This window comes from Botryllus schlosseri, chromosome 1 (genome assembly GCF_051294905.1).
Source record: "Botryllus schlosseri isolate E-star chromosome 1, Bs_hap1, whole genome shotgun sequence".
Classification (NCBI taxonomy): Eukaryota; Metazoa; Chordata; class Ascidiacea; order Stolidobranchia; family Styelidae; genus Botryllus; species Botryllus schlosseri.
Genome location: NC_137236.1, coordinates 20,182,019 through 20,203,498, shown reverse-complemented (window position 1 = coordinate 20,203,498; position 21,480 = coordinate 20,182,019). Strand labels below are relative to the sequence as shown.

At 39.1% G+C, this 21,480-nt stretch overlaps 1 pseudogene; it reads left to right on the top strand.

Moving 5' to 3' along the window:
- The first annotated feature begins 17,338 nt into the window (after positions 1 to 17,338).
- Positions 17,339 to 19,101, top strand: LOC145438258 (guanine nucleotide-binding protein G(q) subunit alpha pseudogene; annotated as a pseudogene).
- The last annotated feature ends 2,379 nt before the right edge of the window (positions 19,102 to 21,480 follow it).

The window sequence follows — 21,480 nt, the reverse complement described above, 5'->3', positions numbered from 1 at the left end:
CCACTGGCCCACTGACAAAAAGTACATTTCAACATTTTAGTAACAGTAAAGTCCTACTAAAGTACAAGAAGTCATGATTTCCGAGTGAGTTAAAAAGTAAGTATTGAAGGTATAGTTTGCTCGAAAACCGAAAAACTCTGAAATAGAAGTAGATGCAGTGTAAATAGTCAATCACTTCATTTAGTATAGCGCAAGCATGCCAAACCTATACTTGAGTACTCCAAAATATACAAGTACTCCCTCCACGTAAAAAGCGACTAGGGTTTAGACTACTTTATCGGTACTTGACAGTTTCAGTTTCAGATAAAATTTGGTGAGACTTTAAATTTTAAAGTAGTTTGAGCTTACGTGTGTATCACCTTGACAAGTATCATTATCAGACATGAAAATGATACTATCACCTAATACAGAAGTTAACACACGTCAATGTGCTTCGGAATTCACGAGAAATTGCTTACTAAGAGAAGTATATTCTTGTATACACAATAGTGGAGAGAATCTTTAAAATGTAGTAAGCAGGCCGATGGGTATTCATTGAGTTGTATAAGCATAAAAAACATTCCCGCGCGCGTCTTAGTATTAGGTGGTAGGGTAGGAAGTGTTAGGTTTAGGAGCGCGCGGGAATGTTTTTTATGCTTATACAACTCAATGAATACCCATCGGCCTGCTTACTACATTTTAAAGATTCTCTCCACTATTGTGTATACAAGAATATACTTCTCTTAGTAAGCAATTTCTCGTGAATTCCGAAGCACATTGACGTGTGTTAACTTCTGTATTAGGTGATAGTATCATTTTCATGTCTGATAATGATACTTGTCAAGGTGATACACACGTAAGCTCAAACTACTTTAAAATTTAAAGTCTCACCAAATTTTAACTAAAACTGAAACTGTCAAGTACCGATAAAGTAGTCTAAACCCCAGTCGCTTTTTACGTGGAGGGAGTACTTGTATATTTTGGAGTACTCAAGTATAGGTTTGGCATGCTTGCGCTATACTAAATGAAGTGATTGACTATTTACACTGCATCTACTTCTATTTCAGAGTTTTTCGGTTTTCGAGCAAACTATACCTTCAATACTTACTTTTTAACTCACTCGGAAATCATGACTTCTTATACTTTAGTAGGACTTTACTGTTACTAAAATGTTGAAATGTACTTTTTGTCAGTGGGCCAGTGGTCTTGGTGAGTGGTGTCAGTTTCATCTATATCCAACGAAAAGCTACTTGAGTACTTTACGGGTTCGTATCATCGCAAATAATATATTCTAAACATGTTTAGATAGCGAGGAGTGAAAGGGACAAATTTTATCTAAAACTGAAACTGTAAAGTACCGATAAAGTAGTCTAGAGTATTTTTTATGTTTATTCAGCTCAACGAATATCTTCATATTGGCCTGCTTACTACATTTTAAAGATTTTATACGCTAGAAAAATCGCTCTAACATGATAAGTATATTATAATTAATCTTATCAGCGCGGCATAGTACATTCGAGTAAATTCATTTAATTAGCTTATGTTTATGAAATTATTTGGTTTCCGAATTCTATCTAAAACGGAAACTGACGAGTATCGGTAAAAGCAGTCTTAAACCGTAGTTTTTTATTACGTGGAGGGAGTCGATAGCGAAGTACTCGTGTATTTTGTAGTACTCAAGTATAGGTTTTATCTGCTTGCGCTATACTTAATCAAGTGATTAACTATTTACACTGCATCTACTTCTATTTCAGAGTATTCGGTTTTCAGGTAAACTATACCTGCAATACTTACTTTTTAACTCACTCGGAAATCATCACTTCTTGTACTTTACTCGAAATTTACTGCAACTAAATGTTGAAATGTACTGTTATCAGCGGTCTTGATGAGTGGTGCTAGTTTCATCTATATCCTACGACGCATTTTTGCGCTGCAGAATGACTTATCGCAATAAAAATAACTAAAATACTTCGATAATTTGCGAACTCTCACTGCACAAAAACGTTAGTACTCTAGGTCTATTTCTGTTTAATACTGTAGCTATCATGAAGTTGATGTACTCCAATATCATAAGGACTTGAGAGTATTTGGTACACGTAGGCAAAAAAACTACTTGGGTATTCTCAAGACGTACGAGTACTTCTATACTTAACAACTCTGGAAGTTAGCGCAGTTTTTGGCATTTGTATGCAATCGAAATTTGCGTGCTTCTCACTTACCTTATGTTAATAGTTTTCCTTTTCTATCTACTTTACAAGATTCAGTGTAGAAGTTTAGTGAAAGTGTAAGAGTTTAGCAAAAGCATTTTTTGATAATAGCACTTGTCAAGGTGATACAAACGTAACCTCGGACTACTTTAAACTAATTGTACTTGAATTCCAGCAAAATTACGAATCGTTGAGTATCGAGCGATAGCCTCTATCATACTTGCGGAAAATAGGGATTTGGTACATGAGTATCAAATTAGAGTAAATTGAGTACACTTGAGAGGTTATTAGTGATTCTGCTGGAGTTTATATGAAGGGAAGTCCTGATAAAACCTTGATTATTTCAGAAAAGAATAGAGGGCTTCTTTCGATATTTTGATAGTCTTCGTCGTAATGTCGGATGTCGTGAAATTGTATACATGCCATCTAGTACTACGGAAAATGTCAAGGCTGGTACTCAATGGTTCTGTTAGTAATTATATGGAATGTGTGGGAATCGAATTGGAGCGTAAAGTATGCTCCTATGGTATAGAGCCCTACGAAATGAGTCCACATACCCCGTAAAATTCCACTCCAGGCGCTGCGGCTTAGCTCAAGGGAAAAAGTATTTCGTACTTTAGGTGTCAAATCATCTTTCTTGTGATAAATAAGCATAGGGAGAATTAATCAGAAAATTTTGTAGAGTACCGTAGGCATCGATACATTGAGTGAAATGGGCTTCCTTATCTTAAATTGAAACGGACAGAATAAATCGAAACAATTTGCAGATTGGGTAGGTATCGTATGTTTAGTGTCGTTGGTATTGTTAAACGTTGTCGCCGGTAGCCGTTGGTATACTATTACGAGTGTGAAAAGGATTTGCATGCCCTGTGCAGAGTATCGCAGTAGTGAACATATTTTTCGCGTGACGAAACACGATCGCTGTTTAAATGTTAATGCATGCATTTCGATTACCGAGTTGCTATACAATAGAGATGACTCTACATTAGATCGTGCAGTGTACTTCGATTAAAACCATAACACCACATGTAAATCTATTCGCACAACTCGATGATGTTGGTATAGTGTTACTAAAATTAATTATTACCTATTTACACAACATAAAAATACCAATTCATGTCGTAGTAAGTAAGTTTATTGAACTCGTGCTTAATGAAAACGAATGGCGACAAGTATGCTGTTGTGTTTGAATGAAAAATAATTATTTAGAGTAGTGACAGTTTGTGACCAACGAATGCAAATCGATCATGATATTACAATATACGCTTTCGTCAACATGACGACTTGGCGCAGGAGAAACACTTTAACATTTTTTCAATAACTGGAATCTTGAAACTTGTTGCTTGTGAGATTTACAGCTGGTGCACAAAGAGGTTAGCGACCATTTTGTACGATAGTATGTTTTAGGTGTATTGTTGCATGGATAATGATATGATGACTCAGCACTTTTCGTTAGCAAAGTAAATTGTTTTGCGCGTTAGATTTGTGGAAAGTAAGTTGAATACATACTATTTTGTGGAAGTAACTAGATTACCGCGATATCACTGGTAGGTCTCTCAAGCAGTCACCGCGGTTTCAATTTTGTAAGATGTCGCGATGTCGGTATAATGTTTTCTAAAAGTCAAACTCGGCCGGATATCATGACTGCGTAGGACTTACGATAAACATGTATTGATATTAAAGTTGACTATGTCTAGGTACGTGCTACGCTACGGAAAAACAGATTTAGCCAAAAGCCTGTATAGAACTGCGTTGGTTTTGAAAGTGTTACATCATGAAATGCCTGACGAAATTTGGTATGGTGCATTGTTATTATGTCCTACAACTGGGTACCAACGTTCAAGGTGAGAATTTAAGGTTTAGCATGCTAATTCTGTTATTAAAATTGACTATGTATGGGTATATGCTATGTTCACGAAAAACAGATATGTGTAAAAGTCGGTATTCGACTGCGATAGTTTCAAACGTGTTCCATCATTAGATGTGTGATGAAGTTTAGCATGGTTCATTGCCATAATGTCCTACAACTACGTATCAAGTTTAGAGTTGGGATTCAATGTTAGGCATGGTAATTCCGTTATTAAAGTTAGCTATGTATGAGTACGTGCTATACGCCCCCGCAAAACAGATATACGCAAAAAGTCGATGTAGAGCCGCGTTAGTTTTAAAGTTGTTCCATCATGAAATGTGTGATGGGATTTGGTATGGTGCATTGTTATAGTGTCCTATAATCGCGTACCAACTTTCAAGGTGGGAATTCAATGTTTAACACGGTAATTCTGCTATTAAAATTGACTATGCATAGGTATATGCTATGTGCACGCAAAACAGATATGCTTAAAAGTCGGTATTCGACTGCGTTAGTTTTAAAGGTGATCCATCATTAGATGTGCGATGAAATTTAGCATGGTGCATTGCCACAATGTCCTACAACTACGAATCAAGTTTAGAGTTGGGATTCAATGTTAAGCATGGTAATTCCGTTATTAAAGTTGACTATGTATAGGTACGTGCTATACGCTCCCGCAAAACAGATGAACGCAAAAAGTCGATGTAGAGCCGCGTTAGTTTTAAAGTTGTTCCATTATGAAATGCGTGAAGAAATTTGGTATTCTGCATAATCACAATGTCCTACAACTACGTACCAAGTTTCAAGGTGAGGAGTCACATATTAGCATGGTAATTCTGTTATTAAAGCTGAATATGGATATGTACATGCTACCGAAAACAGATTTAGGCAAAAGTTGCTATAGAACTGCGTTAGTTTTAAAGTTGATCCATCATGAAATGTGTGATGAAATTTGGTATGCCGCATAATCACAATGACCTGGAGCTCATTTAGATACGTTTTTAATGTAGTTACACACTCTAGTTATTTTGATGTGAAGAAAAAAAATCATTCGATAACTCGATACAACTAATTTGATGCGTGAGGGGAAAACATAGTTAAATTTTCGTATGCATTTAGTTTCCAACTCTGAAAGCAAGCTTAGTCTATGATCATTCGCGTACCATTAGTATTCATTTTACAAAAAACGTCGTGTAAAGGTAAAGTACTTGTACATTTCGGAGTACTCAAGTATCAGTTTTGTCAGCTTATTATATGCTCAGTATATTATACGTCACGAATTGTGGAGCATTTACGAGGGTGCTCCAGGGTGCTCTTCATTGAGTGTTCGTGGTGGGTGATAAGTTTAATTTGCGAAATTAGTGTGTTCATATCAAGTTTAGAGTTTGGATTCAATGTTAAGCATGGTAATTCCGTTATTAAAGTTGGGTATGTATGGGTACGTGCTATATACGCTCCCGCAAAACAGATGTACGCAAAGAGTCGTTGTAGAGCCGCGTTAGTTTTAAAGTTCCATCATGAAATGTACGAGGAAATTTGGTATTCTACATAATCACAATGTCCTACAACTACGTACCTAGTTTCAAGGTGAGGAGTCACATATTAGCATGGTAATTCTGTTATATTCGTAACACCGCTCATATTGCGCGCCATCTATATATTTCACAGATAACGAATTACTCCTGCTTTTATCAGAGGATACTTTTCTAGGGTTTGCCTACTAACAGTACTTAGTTTCGATTAATAAAAGTATAGTGATTGAAAATAGATCACTGAATTATAGTTTACAGAAAACTCCACAATACTATGTGACGTCCTTGCATACCAACAGCCTTCGAACTATTCGCCGCCTCATAAACACTTGAGTATGCCTACATTTGATGCGTGAGGGGAAAACATAGTTAAATTTTCGTATGCATTTAGTTTCCAACTCTGAAAGCAAGCTTAGTCTATGATCATTCGCGTACCATTAGTATTCATTTTACAAAAAAACGTCGTGTAAAGGTAAAGTACTTGTACATTTCGGAGTACTCAAGTGTCAGTTTTGTCAGCTTATTATATGCTCAGTATATTATACGTCACGAATTGTGGAGCATTTATGAGGGTGCTCCAGGGTGCTCTTCATTGAGTGTTCGTGGTGGGTGATAAGTTTAATTTGCAAAGTTAGTGTGTTCAAATCAGGCCTGTCGCTAATATAGTGATGTTGCATTAGCCCTAAATACACATAATAGAATATAATATCTACTTTACAAAATTCATACGCATTTTCTTGCTCCGTTCCGGGATGAAATGTATTTTTCGTGCTTTTTGTGTATTTTTAATAAAATTAGTATCCATTATACAAAAACGACGTGTAAAGGTAAAGCGCGAATACAAGTACAAGATGCGAGATAACAACGACTCAGAGCTCATTTAGATATTTAAGTTACTTTAAAATTAGTACTCGAGTAGCCTATTTGCTACAATTATACTGCCAGCTAGTTATAGGTAGATGGTTTCGATGGTGACGTACTTGTATAATGCACATTTTGGAGAGATTAAGTAAAGCAATGATCTCAGATAAATCCATTACCCTTTGGCCGCGGGTGGATCCTATAGGATCCATGGTCAGTTTTTTACAAACACGCATCAATCATATGAAGATATCTTGCGTTTTAGTGGCCATAAAGGGTCACAATTGCAATTTATGAATAGGTATTGTCAATGCGCATACAATGAGCTATAGATAACATATTTCACTATCGCATTGTTCGATTAAAATGCTTGTGAAGTTCAGAAAAATCTGTGCCGTTCACGAGAATGAACGCCCGTGGCATAAATCTTGTATCGCCGTTGTAGACATCGCGGTTTTCCACGAATAGTTGTTGATTACACCCAACTAGCCTGCGATCGGCCTGTTGCAGCCTAATTACGCGTGCAGCTGGTATCAATCAAGTCGAATACACATAGTTGCCCTGGTTACATCGCACCAATCACAAGCAATCAGACCCAGAAGGAGCCTGCCACCACAGATAGGTCCTAATGAAATGAGGCTCGATATGTCTTTACCGCACATGCCGATATGCACAGCAGCTATGAGAAGAAGGTGTCACTATTGCTATGTTCGTCTACAAGAGGCGAAAAAAGTTGGTGTCACTCTGGCAACAAAATTGACAAAATTTTATTGCAGTGTATGCGGGGTCTATCTCTGTAACAATATAAGACGTCAATGTTTCACATCCTTCCATACGAAGCCTTCATTCTATCCTTGAGCAGTGTAGTTTGTCAATATTCCACTTGTGATTGAAATGTATTGTATTGTGCCAAGCGTAAATATATCGTTTTACTTGAATATATATGCTGCGATGCGCATGCGATACACAATAAACCATATTGACGGCATAGCTGTGTCTGAGGAAGCATGTAGGTAGGTGTTGCAGGTTATCACTACCTGTCAATTCAACCACCATGGATTCATCTGTTGTTGTTCAAAGAGCAAGGTTTATTTCAACGCATAGCAATAAACCGTACAACTGATTGATAGGCGATTACCGATTACATACAATGATATTGTGACGGCCAGACTATCAAAACAACGCGCGCCGCGTGTGTGAGCCTAGTTTGCAAGATGCGCGACGTTGAGCACGTGTTACATAAACGGCCTTCACACTCGACTGTGTTACGGTATGAAGCTCACTCAGGACATTTTAGAAAGGTGATATTGCTGTGAAATCAGTCAGGCGATGATTTCACCCCGAGAGCGTCTGTGTATGACGTAGTGGGAAATTCAGTAACAAAATTCTCTTCTAATTTTTCAAAACCTGAAACACTTCTTCCAATAGCGGTATCAGCTCTCTCAACTGATCAATCCAAGTGGCTCAGTGGGTTAGGCAGCTGTTTCCTGCTTGCAACGATATATTAGGTGTTGATTCAAGTCCCACAGTTCGGATTTTATGATCTTTTTCGTAAGAGCGCTAAAATTTGGACTCGAGGCCGACCGCGGGAGTAGGGTTGGTAGAAGTAGCAATTTATGTAAATTCTGTTATGCGATTTACTACGTTACTAAGCGCACCTGCTTACATTCATCCAGACGCGGACTTTCTACTATATTCGCTACTAGCATTATATAGCAGCATCCATCGCAGCTTACATTATTACTTTATAAGACACCGTCGGCGTTTTAGTGTCGAACTTTTGCGTAAATCCGTTTTATTTCACCTCACACCTATACAATGTACGTAGTCGATTCGAATAATGCGATGTAAAATCGTGGTATTTGCGCAACATCGAAATTTGTACACTACACGCTTATCTTATGTCTGTGGTATTTGCGCAACATCGAAATTTGTACACTACACGCTTATCTTATGTCGAAAACATAGGTTAGTTAACAATATTTCGAATCGTAGTGGTCAAAATTATCGCAGAGCAATACCGATTTTGCGTAAATTCCGTTATGCGTCCGACTATGTTACTAGGGATTATGTAGTTAGTTAGGAAATTAGGAGTCCTATCTTCCCAATCGGTATGGAACAACATCAAAATCATCACAAAGTAATATCGAATTTTGCGTGCATTCTGTTATGCGTTTTACTACGGTAGTATGCGCATCTGCATACAGGTGTCCAGACGTGGACTTTCTACTATATTCGCTCCTAACATTATAGCAGCACCCGACGCAGCTTACATTATTACGTTATAAGACGCTGGCGGCGTTTCACTGTCGGTTTAATCACCCTTATTCTAGTGACATGAAAAGGACTGAATCGTATGAAATGTGGTCACTACAAGAATCGAGCGAAAGCGCTGTTTCACGCCGTCTTGCATCGGTCCTAGGGTTTGCCTACTAACAGTTCTTAGTTTTGATTAATGAAAAATATAGTGATTGAAAATAGATCACTGGATTATTTACTTTTATAACTTTATATTTTGTGAAGTAGAGAGTAGTTTAAGGTTAAGATAGTATAACCTTGGTGAGTGCTATCGTCTCACTCGATCATCATCTTTAAATCAGGGCTATCTCAGTGATGTTGACTAAATTTACGGTTTCAGAACGCGCTAATTAGACCTTATCGTTATGACGCTGGGGTTCGCGTACAGGTATCGAAAGTGTTTGTATAAATAAAGCCCTGCGAATCGCACGCCTGCGGCTATTGTTAGTTCGATTATTTTCGCCTTGGGATTCGCGTATATGCTACTAAGCTGTTACGACTTCGAAACGTGCACATGCGAGTGATTTGTTTCCGTAGCTCCGAACTTGAGAATCGCTCGCCTGCGTCTAATGAAAATAAGTCGTAAAATGTGGAGCCTGCAGAGACCGTAACTTGTATACATAAAATCAAGTTTAAAAATATGGACGGATGAGTTATCTCTAACCAATAGAGTAATATAACCGCCTATAGTTTAGTGAGGGAATTGCTATAATGTATATCCAAACAATCGTTGCACACTCTGAATGTTACCAAGGTCCTTATCACAAAAAATCATACATCAGAAGCGTAGGGATTGATATTATCAAGTCGCAGCGCTCAAAATCGCAAAGGTATTCAATACATATTGCTAAATACAGATGGAAAATCGGTATTGAAATTCACAAAACATTGCAGTCGCCTAATTCTAGGTGCGGCAATGGGTGGATGATGTGGCAAGGGGGCGTCCTATAGGTGCGGCAATGGGCGGATGATGTGGCAATGTAGGCGTGGCAATTAAGGCGACGTGGCCTTCTGGGATTGGCGGGCAATAAAATTCCTTATCCTTACTACTGACACCAACTCATCATTCCGTTAGAACAGTGCTTTTAAACCTTTTTGAGTTCCATTTGCATTTTTTTTGTAGAATAAATTTCATTCGCACAAACCAATCGAAAATTGTGATACAAAAAGAAGATGACGATACTTAACAACATTTTTTACAGATGTGCAATAAATTGGCAACTATGTAGCTTAAGCTATCAGGTGTGTCATTAAAAAGGCAATCGCTCGTTTTGCTTTCAACTAATCACTAAAACCCTTCTCGACCAAACAATGTTGTTGGGTTTTGTACAAGAACGTCTCTCAGGCCTTGAAATCTATTCAACACTCATATCCAAAATGCAGCGTATTTTTCACGAGTGAAAAATGCTTGTTGGCAGAAATCGTTTTTGAGAGCGGACACAAAGGCCCCGGAGGCTCCAGTTTGTCGAAAGAATGAAAAACCCACATGTTTGTGTTGAGGATTTGGCCTTATGTCTTGGAACAAACGATGAAAATCGATGAAAGAGAGTAGGCACATTAGAGCTCTGTACGTCATAAGTTGCTCCAAATTCTGTCTCGCGAGTATATGAGAAGAAAAAATAAACTCATGATACTGTGCCACTGTGTGTTCGACTCTTTAGCTCAATCTAACTTGAGAATTCATAACAGTATAATAACGGTAAAGCAGCTTTTGGACTACCACCAAAATCCGAGTTTTGTGGCAACTCGCGACCCTAGCCTAACCCATGAAAAGGAATTCATTTTAATGTTATGGTTGTATGCTATGATTTTACGGGCATGTATGACATACAGATCGCGCGCACCACAATTCTACCCAACATAGCTCTCAAAACACGTCCGACGCACGCAATTTCAAATTAGGGCAAATTAAAGTCCTCTGCGTGTCGCAGTTGTACTACTGCGTCTACTCAGATTGCTAGAACGGGACTATTCCGTGCCGACAACGGAGCATACCAAGCCATCTCGAAAGGCTTGGCCATCTAGCATCGGTCATCTTTAGACTAAGGTTTTGTCGCCGCTTATGTTTTTGGCACCGCATTTTATCAGCGGTTTGTTGGCCAAAACTTTACGTATTCATGTGCCCGACGCAGAAGGGGTCAGCCTCGAAATGAATGAGCCTTATAGACCTGAACTCGCTCGTTGCCCACCCCTACACTAGTTCATCCCAACGGTCTTCGACCATGTTTTCGAGAAAAAACAGTCGGACAATTCGTATCATAAATTCTAGTGATAAAGCCATATTTTCTGCGTGTCTCGCACAACACAACACAGTGACATTGTATATGTGAAAACTATAGCAGTATTTTGCAATAAATTCAACAAATATTACACACATATCAACAGATAGCTCTGGCAAGGTGTCGATCCACAATTATACCATTTGCGGTCCAGACTTTAATAACCCTTGAACGGGTAAAAATTTACGTTACAGTAACTTGCAAACGTGAGTCTGTAATTATGGTATTTACTACTATCCTCGTGCCTCGCGCTATTCGAACAGGTAATACGAAAATATGACGATTGTTTAGCGAATGAAAGCAGAGAGTTAATTTGACGTCATTTTTTCAGCCTGTCGCAGGCCCAGACGGGCTGATATACTTTATGTCTGCCACTACACCAGATTGCAAACCAGGCTTCTGGTTACGTAATAATTATAGTGCGCATATATTAATTCGCTAAACCTATAAGAGCTACGATTAGTGCTGCGTCGTATTAGGTTTTTACAATTGCGTCGCAACTATAAAAGTTACACAGACAGTCAATTTTCCTAATAGGTTTATATGAATTATTCTACGACAAAAAATTAACAAATAATCCCGATTTTCGTTCGCACTTGATCCGGATTTTCATTCGCACCATTCGCACTACCTTCGTCATTCGCAATTCGATTTTTTTCATTCGCACAAGTGCGAACCGTCACACAGGTTGAAAAGCACTGCGTTTGAATATTTTTGTAGATCCAAAATACCATTAGAATTGTGATACATGTACAAGAATGGAGGTAATCGAAACGACATGGTGCATAGTCAAGTACCATCCCAAAACCCCGCTCAACTCCAACCGTGGCCTAGAAACATGCTAATACATTAAAATAACGTAATAAATAGATGCATCCATATATTGTACACCCAACGGGAAATAGTTTACGCCAGTAGCAGTAATTTAGCTATTGCTGAAGAGGCGTGATCTACGATGGAGTATAGACGACAGTGCGTTAGAAATCGATGCGGCAACCCGAAAAGGCACACACTAGTAATAAGCCGGCAGAAACTTGCTTGCATTTACCAGAGTTAATTAGTAATTAAATTAAAAATGATCCAATAAACCCCGAACATATAGCGTAGACTGCAATTTATATAAAAAACCTAACAATTTCCTTATAATTCATATATTCTAACTTCTTCAACGACCAACTTCGATTCTATTTCTTACACGTGCGTCAATCACGCAATCCAGATCGACATGGCTGGTGCTACTGCACTCGCGACGGAGAGCTGAACGTCACGCTCTCAAGTCGCGCTTTCAAGTTGCGCTTTCACGTTCTGTGACCACAACACGTGCCGTAATCCTCCCAGACCCGCATATCAGGAGAATTATCACAAATCACGATTGCCCGAGTTGAGCCTTCGCAAAATTTGCTTTTTTGTAGTTTAATAATTCGACAGCGGTGTATGGCGTCTCAGAAACAGGTGGGCTGACATATTTTCAGTGCACAGATCATTGTTGAACTTGAACGTTAAAACAATTGAACGACAGATCATAGAAAGGCAAGAAACACACAAACACTTATCAGTAGCCAATTAGTAGGAATGGTGTGAACCTCTGAAAGGTTCAGGATCGTGTGAACGCGAACCTTTTCGAAAGGTTCTGTGTGAACGCGAATGTGAAACTCATGACGTCACGTGACGTCATATTGCTACTTCCAACCCTATATTGACGTTATAAACGTCGCTAAATTTATCAACTCGGGCAACAAGTTTTTGTAACAAAGCAGGTGCATGCTCGTTTGGTGATGATTTTTTTATGGTGCCACCGCCATGCATATAGAGTGGCGTGTAGTTGGCATGCAATACATTTCATACAAAGATGCTATAATGAAGTGAAAATTGTACGATATGAAAAAGGTTAACAGTGTAGAACCTACCAAGATTCGTTTGTGAACGTGAACCTCTTGATTTCTGAGGTTCACACAGACAGAACGCGAACGTGAACCTCACGTTCACACCATCCGCGCCAATTAGGTATTAAGTTGCGAGCCCGCTTGCTTTTTTATGTGGAACGCTACTTGATTGTGTGAAGTATTCAACATAGCATAGCTAAGTTTGTAGAAATATTCTCACAAAATGAGTTAGATTCAATGGTCATTTATATTAGATTTCATCCCATTCGCCTCGTCGACGGCACACTTTGGTACACGAATTATCACATATTAAACCACTTGCTATATTTCGGACGCAATTAGACGATCATTCGATTCCGTGCTATGGCTGGTTAAAATCAAGTATCTGATAGATTTGTTTCTGAATCTAGTATTAAGCTTCGGGTCGACTTGACTATTCTCATGTACCATCTATAATGTAGACTGACACCCATCCTACCGAAGTTCGTTCGTACCATTAGTTTGTGATATCTTACCAATATCAACTGCAATATGACACCCATACCAGTGGCTGCAAGCGTCGCTGTTCTATCGGCATGGACTAACAACACCAGGCACTTCATTGCTATGTCCGCTCCGTGCCAAGGTGTGTGACTCATCCATACGATCCTCAAATCATTTTGAGTCTTACACTTATAAGATATGAGGATGCTGCAAACTGCCAATACTTACTATAAACGTCACATGTTTTATGTGTTTTGATTATCACTCCATCACAGCCTATTCCAGGTAATCGTTATAGTTCATACTATGTTGACAACGGGCTATATTTTGCTTTGTAAACAATTTGGACACATTTTTGAGCTAACGCTACAATTAGGGTTGCATTTAAAACAAACGGCGTTTTAAAACACTTTGTTTTGATCATGTTTTAAACATAAAAAATGAGCTTTTTAAAAAAAAATTTTTCTCAAGTTATAAAATTATGCCATAATTGTGTAAATACCTTACAAAAAACATGTGGCATGAGCCTACGGACAATTTCAACCCGACATTACCGACGTTTATCGATATGGTATGGTTGGAACCCTCAAAATAGTCTGTTCAACAGAAATAGTACATGTATTTCGTCCAAGGAGCTATTTTCACCCTATATGTTAAATTGTCAATGTCAACCCACTACGACGTCACAATTGAATCTTCGTGACGTCATGGCTTTAAAAAAACATAAAAAATAATAAAACACATGTTTTAAATTAGGGTCTTGCTTTAAACATGTTTGTTTTAAACTGATTTTTGTTTTAAATGCAACCCTAGCTATATTATTGAATTTTTTGACAATAAAAAGATATCGACTTAGTCTACTTGTGATATAGTTTCACGTGAATATTTATTTCAATGACATGGCCTATTTATGGTGGACATCATATACTATTTTCTCACAAGAATAACTTGTGGTGCTGTTATTTTTATTTGTGTCGTATTTGAGTGTGGAGATCAGGGCTATCTGGAGTTCTAGATATCCCTGTTAATAATCATCACTGTACCCTAACAATATACTACTCTTGTATGACGATCAGTGATGAGCAGATAGTGCTTTTCGAGACTGCGAATCCCTCCGACAACTTTAGTGTCTGAGGAAAACTCCCTCCGACTCCGAAGAGCTCAATCCGAGACTCTGAGATACTCCGAACAATCTCGTCAAGTATCCAAAACATCGGACACTACAGACACTGCTCAACGAAAATGCCCTGCTAGATCACTAGGTTAAGATAGCTCGTGGCCAATCATACCATTTTAACCATATCATTAGAGTGGCAATCATGGTACACTTGGTAATGTGTTTTACTACATAAATGTGATGGTTGGCCCTATGGTATTGTCTACTCTCCAGTCCTCAATTGCAGTGCAGATGGCTGATTTTTATGCAATTGGCAATCATTTTTGCATGTTACCCGCCATATTACATTTTTACAAGGTGTCAACTGTCTGTGTTTTGGTTTGCTACCCAAAGACAGGGATATCTAGACTAGATATCCCTGTACAAAGATATCGGGAATAACAGTTACAACACTCCGAAAATCTCCGAAAAATATCTTTAGTAAACTCCGACTCCAATCCGACTTTCACGAAATCGGCAAAACTCCGCTCCGAATACACTCCGACTCCGCTCCGATGCTCATCACTGATGACGATGCATTATCCTACTCTGGCAGAATTATCGATAAGCGCCAAACTCCCGGGGAATGAACCTTGATACGCTGATGATGCTTTTGAATTACAGCGATCTTAAAGCTTAAAACTGCATTCCGGCTCAAGAAATACACACCAGTTTTCTAAGTATTGTCCAAACGTTCATCATTTTCTGTGACAAAATTGTAATAATGGATTTAGTTTTCCGGAATTGAGTATTTCAACTTCATTATAATCAATTCAAAGACTTCAATATTGCCGTGGTGTTACATTTACCGGTAAATATCCATTATACGGACATCTTGTACTCATTTGGTTCTAGTGTATTGAAGATTGCTGTGAGATATTCCATCATACCAAGATGGGCATTCCGAAGTAAGTTGACAGAGGGTTTACTCCACACAAGGAACAGTTCTACTTATACCATAGCCTTGGAATAATAAACCTCTTCCTATTTGAAACTATGGAAATTGACAATCGACTAACGGCCCGCCCTTTTGAATGTCAATATAATGCCATCTCATTGAACACAAACAATGTGTGTTTGGTTGATGTCAACATTGAAGGAACCGGGAATTGGGATAAGTTGGGTCTTTATTTGGTTTCCACTATATATTTCTTGAATATTTACTCAAGCGCAATGACTTGTGATCTTTTGTAGTGCTTCTGAAGACGGATATTCTATATGTCTTTATTCACCATTAGGTGAAATCAACTTTGTGTTGTGCCGACGATTAATTACTCGTTATGTTTCCAAGTGTTACCTAATACTGTTTGCCGATCGCTAGTTCACATTCAAGTTAGAACAGCCAAAATAGAAGCCAAGTGGAAGCCATGAGATGGGCATAGGATACCGTCGATAGCTTACTGTCGTATCTATGCTGTGTATATTTGTCTTGAATACAAGTAATGATGATGATGTCTGCCTGAAAAGTTGCGTTTATTTCGTTAACTAATTATTGTAATCCGACAAATTTACAAGGGATAGAAATGAAAGGATATAAATTTAGTTTATATACTGCAGGGGCGGGCAACATACGGCCCGCGGGCCGGGTCCGTCCCGCGAACGAATTTTGAGCGGCCTGCAGGGAGTTTCTACCGTGAAAGTGAAATTCTAATCTGAAAGAATTCACAAATTTTATGCGTCACAGCATGAAATCAAGTTTGCCAACCTGAGAAAGATGGTCATGAAACTACTTGTTCTGTTCGGGTCCACATACATATGCGAGCACATTTCTAACCATGAATATTACCAAGACAATGCTGTGTTCGAGTCTTACTGATGTTCACGTGCACGTGCAGTCTTTGGTAAGGGTTTCTACACCCGACATGCAGCCAGATTTCAAAGAACTTGTTGACAATATTGATCGACCACAGATGTCTGATTGACGTCAACAGTTATTGAAATACATTGATTTCGGTCTCTGCGCTTTAAACTTGACGTTTATATTAAATATGATATATTCCTTAACTGTAACACAGTAGTCGTGGACTCTCGTGCGCCTGCAACAGTCCGTATTGCTTTGTGATCTTGTTTTAATCAATGACGGCAATGAAAATAATGCGATATCTATTTAAATACATAAATGGCTAGGATTGCTTGAAGGTTATTTTGACTCTTGCACTGTTACGATAACCATATCACACTAGATTTGATGAATATTATCAATGATAGGCTACTGTGCCGATTTGAGAATTTCCAGATTTCCGCTTTGTTCAACCTAGTGTTTTCTGTGGTATTGTGGTCCATGGTGAAACGGCGTACAGCTCAGATATATAATTATTATTTATAATTAGGCCTGCCTGTGAATGGAATAGTTTTAATATTTCCATTTTTTTAATTGCAACTAAATACCACACAAAGTCAAATATCCTGTCAGCATCATGGTCCGGATTTAACATATATTATTCGATAAATCAGATTTTAGAAAAGTCATGGCTGAGACTTGACTCGTAAAGAAAAAAACACTCTAACTATTAGGCACAAGGCCACTACAGAATGCCAGACAGCATAAACCAGGGGCGGGCAACTTCTCCGGTCGGCGGCCTGATATGGGAAAATGAAGCACTTGGCGGGCCGGATTACAGTATGTATACATTAGTCGCGTATTTACCCACCTATATATATGGAATAAATCGTATTTAACGTAAACTTTAAGTTTAAAGCATAGAGACCAAAAACAGTAGCCTATTTAACTAATTTATTAACAGTAGCTGTTGAAGTGGCCATCTGTGGCCGGTCAGAGTTGACAACAAGTTCTTTGAACTCTGACTGCATGTTGTATTTAGAAACCCTTGGTAAAGACTGCATGTAAATATCAGTTATATTGGAACGCAGCGTTGTCTCGTTAACGTTCATGGTCGGAAATATATGTGCACTCGAACAGAGCAAGTAGTTTCATGTCCCTCTTTCCCATAGGTCGAAAAACATGGATTCATTTTGAGACGCATAAAATTTGACAATACTTTCAGCATAGAATTTCACTCTCAGGCTAGAAACTCTCCGCGGGTCGTATGTTGCCCGTCCCTGGCATAAACTGTCACTAAAACGCGTGCGACCTGTGTTAGGCCTATTGATTTATTAAGTAAGTTCTGACTAGCGCCTTTGGCGATTGGGTTGCCTGATGCAACATCACAGCATATAATGGTTTCATTGTGCAGTTGAGACAGCGTATAGGCTAACAGTTCAAGCGATCACACCTATCTTTAAAACATATTCATGTGGCAGATATAAACGTGACCAATCGAAACGCCTAGTAGATATTCTGGAATAGAATGAATATCTGCTGTCTAACGCAAGAACAAAAGAAGAGGAGACGGATAAACTCAAGGATTGAAAATGAATTACGGGATACGAAAAATGAAGCCAGAAGACAACTTAAACTACTTATGCTAGGTACTGGAGAGAGTGGAAAAAGTACATTTGTCAAACAAATGCGCATCATTCATGGGAAAGGATACAGTGATACCGAGCGCTGTGAATTTACACATTTGATTCATTCCGACATTTACGCCGCCGTTGAAAATCTGATACAGGCTATGTCCACTCTGCAGATTAGATACGCGGACCCAGACAATGTCTCGCATGCAAATGTATTGGTCGCTCTGGATACACGCGATGTTCGAACACATGATCAGTTTGCTCACCACGTAGAAGCGATACACTCGTTGTGGAATGATCAAGGAATGCAGGAATGCTATGGCCGAAGGAATGAATATCAACTGTCAGACTCAGCAGCATATTACCTCAACGACCTTGATAGGATAAGGACAGTTGATTATATACCGACGCTGCAAGATATCTTACGTGTCAGAGTACCGACCACGGGAATATACGAATACACTTTTAAACTTAATTCTGTTATTTTCAGAATGATAGATGTTGGGGGCCAAAGATCGGAGAGGCGGAAATGGATTCATTGCTTTGAGGACGTGACTTCGATATTGTTTCTAGCAGCGTTAAGTGAATACGATCAGGTACTGTCGGAGTCTCAACATGTTAACCGCCTGGCCGAAAGCATAGCCCTTTTCGAGACAATCATTGGACATCAATACTTCAGGAACACTTCAGTGATATTGTTTCTAAACAAAAAAGATCTGTTTGAGGAGAAAATTATGGTGACAGATCTCGCAGACTATTTCCCTGACTATATGGGAGAGCGAAGAAGCGTGCCGCATGCCCGAAATTTCATTCGTGATAAATTTATACAATCACGAACAGAACATTATGGGGCTATATATCATCACGCGACATGCGCGACGGACACGAAAAATATTCGAGTTGTATTTGACGTTGTTAAAGATATAATTTTAAACGCGAACCTGGATGATATTCCCGTGTAGCGCTCAATGGGCAGTGAAACTCATATATACTGCCTCGTCTTAGTGGAGCTGCTCGAATTCAGGGGCGTAGTCAATGGTTTTGTTCATGTTGTTTTTGGTATCCATGGTGTTTCGACTGCTATATGGTCATTTACAACTGGCCGGTATTTCTTAATATGATTCCTGATCTGCTGACTTGTAGCACGGCCCACTTTTGTTCTGGGAGTTTGTAAGACACTGCTTACGCGGATCACGTATGGCAAGCTTTTGTCCTTTCCGAATTATCATCCAGGGTTAAGTGACGTAACGTTTGTCACTTCGTCAAAGTGAATCCTTGACGATACCTCAATTTGAACATTTGAATTTGAAACTGTTACCTTCCGAAATGGTAACCCGGTTACAACTATCAGTAAATTACTGGGACAATGGGAGACGGGGCAATATAGCATGCAGGTAGCAGGACGTGTTGGTGATTCCTGCACACACGACACGATTATTGGATCACTGTTACACTAATGTCATGTGATCGCATTAATCCTGTTTCAAGTGGCAATGATGCGTTTGATGCATTTGATGTCGAGTTTCTGGATTTGGTTACAGCTCGATATGGAATGACAAGTATCCAGGATGTAAAGCGAGAACCTCATCATCCTGTGGCTCCGATGCTCACTCTCTCTCGTCAGCTATCATTGTAATTTATCGCAGAAAACCGCTTTTTAACTGGTCTGCATTTACAAAGAAATACAACCTACACAGCCATAATAAACACACTAAAGCAGTGGTTCCCAACCTTTTTCGACCCATCGCCCCCTTTTCAAGGTCAACACCAATCATCGCCCCCCAAAATTTTGTGCACCGATAATTGGGCATACAGACTGTAATCACCGGCGAGTTGACTAAAAAAAAAAAAAAAAAAAAAAAAAAAAAAAAAAGGTCAGCCGTTTTGACGCGTCATCGCCCCCCTATCGCCCCCTTCGCTATTTTCGCCCCCCGTCGCCCCCTTTGTCCATTTTCGCCCCCCTATCGCCCCCTTCGTCATTTTCGCCCCCCTAGATCGCCAAATCGCCCCCTGGGGGGCGATATCGCCCACGTTGGGAACCACTGTTATAGAAGAACCTACAAAAGAGCATGGCCCAAAGCACAGTCCTTCAACTGCTGCTGAAGTTTGATGAAGCCCTCTTCATTCAGGCAGTTGCTGACCGATGATCTTCACAAGAAAGACTGGATTTTCGTCATTATCCACACTTACTTTTTTTTACGTGTTCCCGCACCAAATAAACCTGATTCAAATTTACTAGTCTCAGGAACGTAAAACTGCTGCAAGGGACCAGACGAGTATATTGATTAGGGATGGTGTGAACGCGAGGTTCACGTTCGCGTTCTGTGTGTGAACCTCGGAAAATTTGAGGTTCGGGTTCACAACAGAACCTTGGTAGGTTCTGCACTGTGAACCTTTTTCATATATTGCAATTTTCACTTCGTTATAACATCTTTGGTTCAAATTTATTGACTTTCAACTGCGGGCCACTCTATGCATGGAGCTAGCAGCATAAACATTCAACACTAAACGAGCATGCCCTTGACAATCTCAAAAAATTTACTTGTATTGTTACAAAAGTTTGCTCAAAATATCCAGCTTTCCGTTTGTGCATATTTAGTGTCTCTGTGCTGTGAGCTTGACCCGCAATCCCATGACATTAAGAGCGAAATACACTGTATTTTGTCAGCGAATGATCCTTATTCAACCAATCAATGAGATTGATATCGTCTTCTGATGTAAAAATCTAGCAGGCGTACGGGGTCAATCTTGACTACATACGTATACTGTATCATAAAAACCAAATCCGTGCGACTGGGGTATTGGCTATACTGCTGTATAACTTGTTAATGGGGTAATATCGGTAGCAAGTATAGAAACCCATTTTACACTCTGCTCAATATCCATGTGGCAATACTCAGACGCCGAATACATTGTCCGATCAGGTCGAAATTGTTGGCAAAGCGACGCAAGATACTGATTTTATGGGATCATTATATCATTTGATTGCCTCAGTTGATACATTTGGCGACGTTTAAAACGTCAATATGTACTCAAGTACTGAGCTATTATGTGGCCCCGAGTCGTCGCTCGGTATCGTGTACTGTAGATTAATATAGGCAATCACTTAATTGAAATATGGGGTTGAAATTAGCAATATGACGTCACGTGACGTCATGAGGTTCACGTTCGTGTTCACACAGAACTTTTCAAAAAGGTTCACGTTCACACGAACCTGAACCTTTCAGAGGTTCACACCATCCCTAATATTGATGTTACAGCAGATTTCTGTAACCTTTAGTTACGGAAATTTTCCGTAAAACTTCCTACGGTCAGCATATGTAAAATCATATTACGGGGAGAGTTATTTCGAATTTACTGGTCTCATCAGTGTAAAACTGCTGCACTGGACCAGACCAGTAACTTGGTATTACAGCCGTTTTCCTTTACGTCAGGTAACGGGAATTTTCCGTAAAATTTTAACAGTCAGTCTTTGTGAAAATAAATTACGGTCAATATTACTTACGGGAAAATATTTTTCAAATTTACCGGTCTCAGAG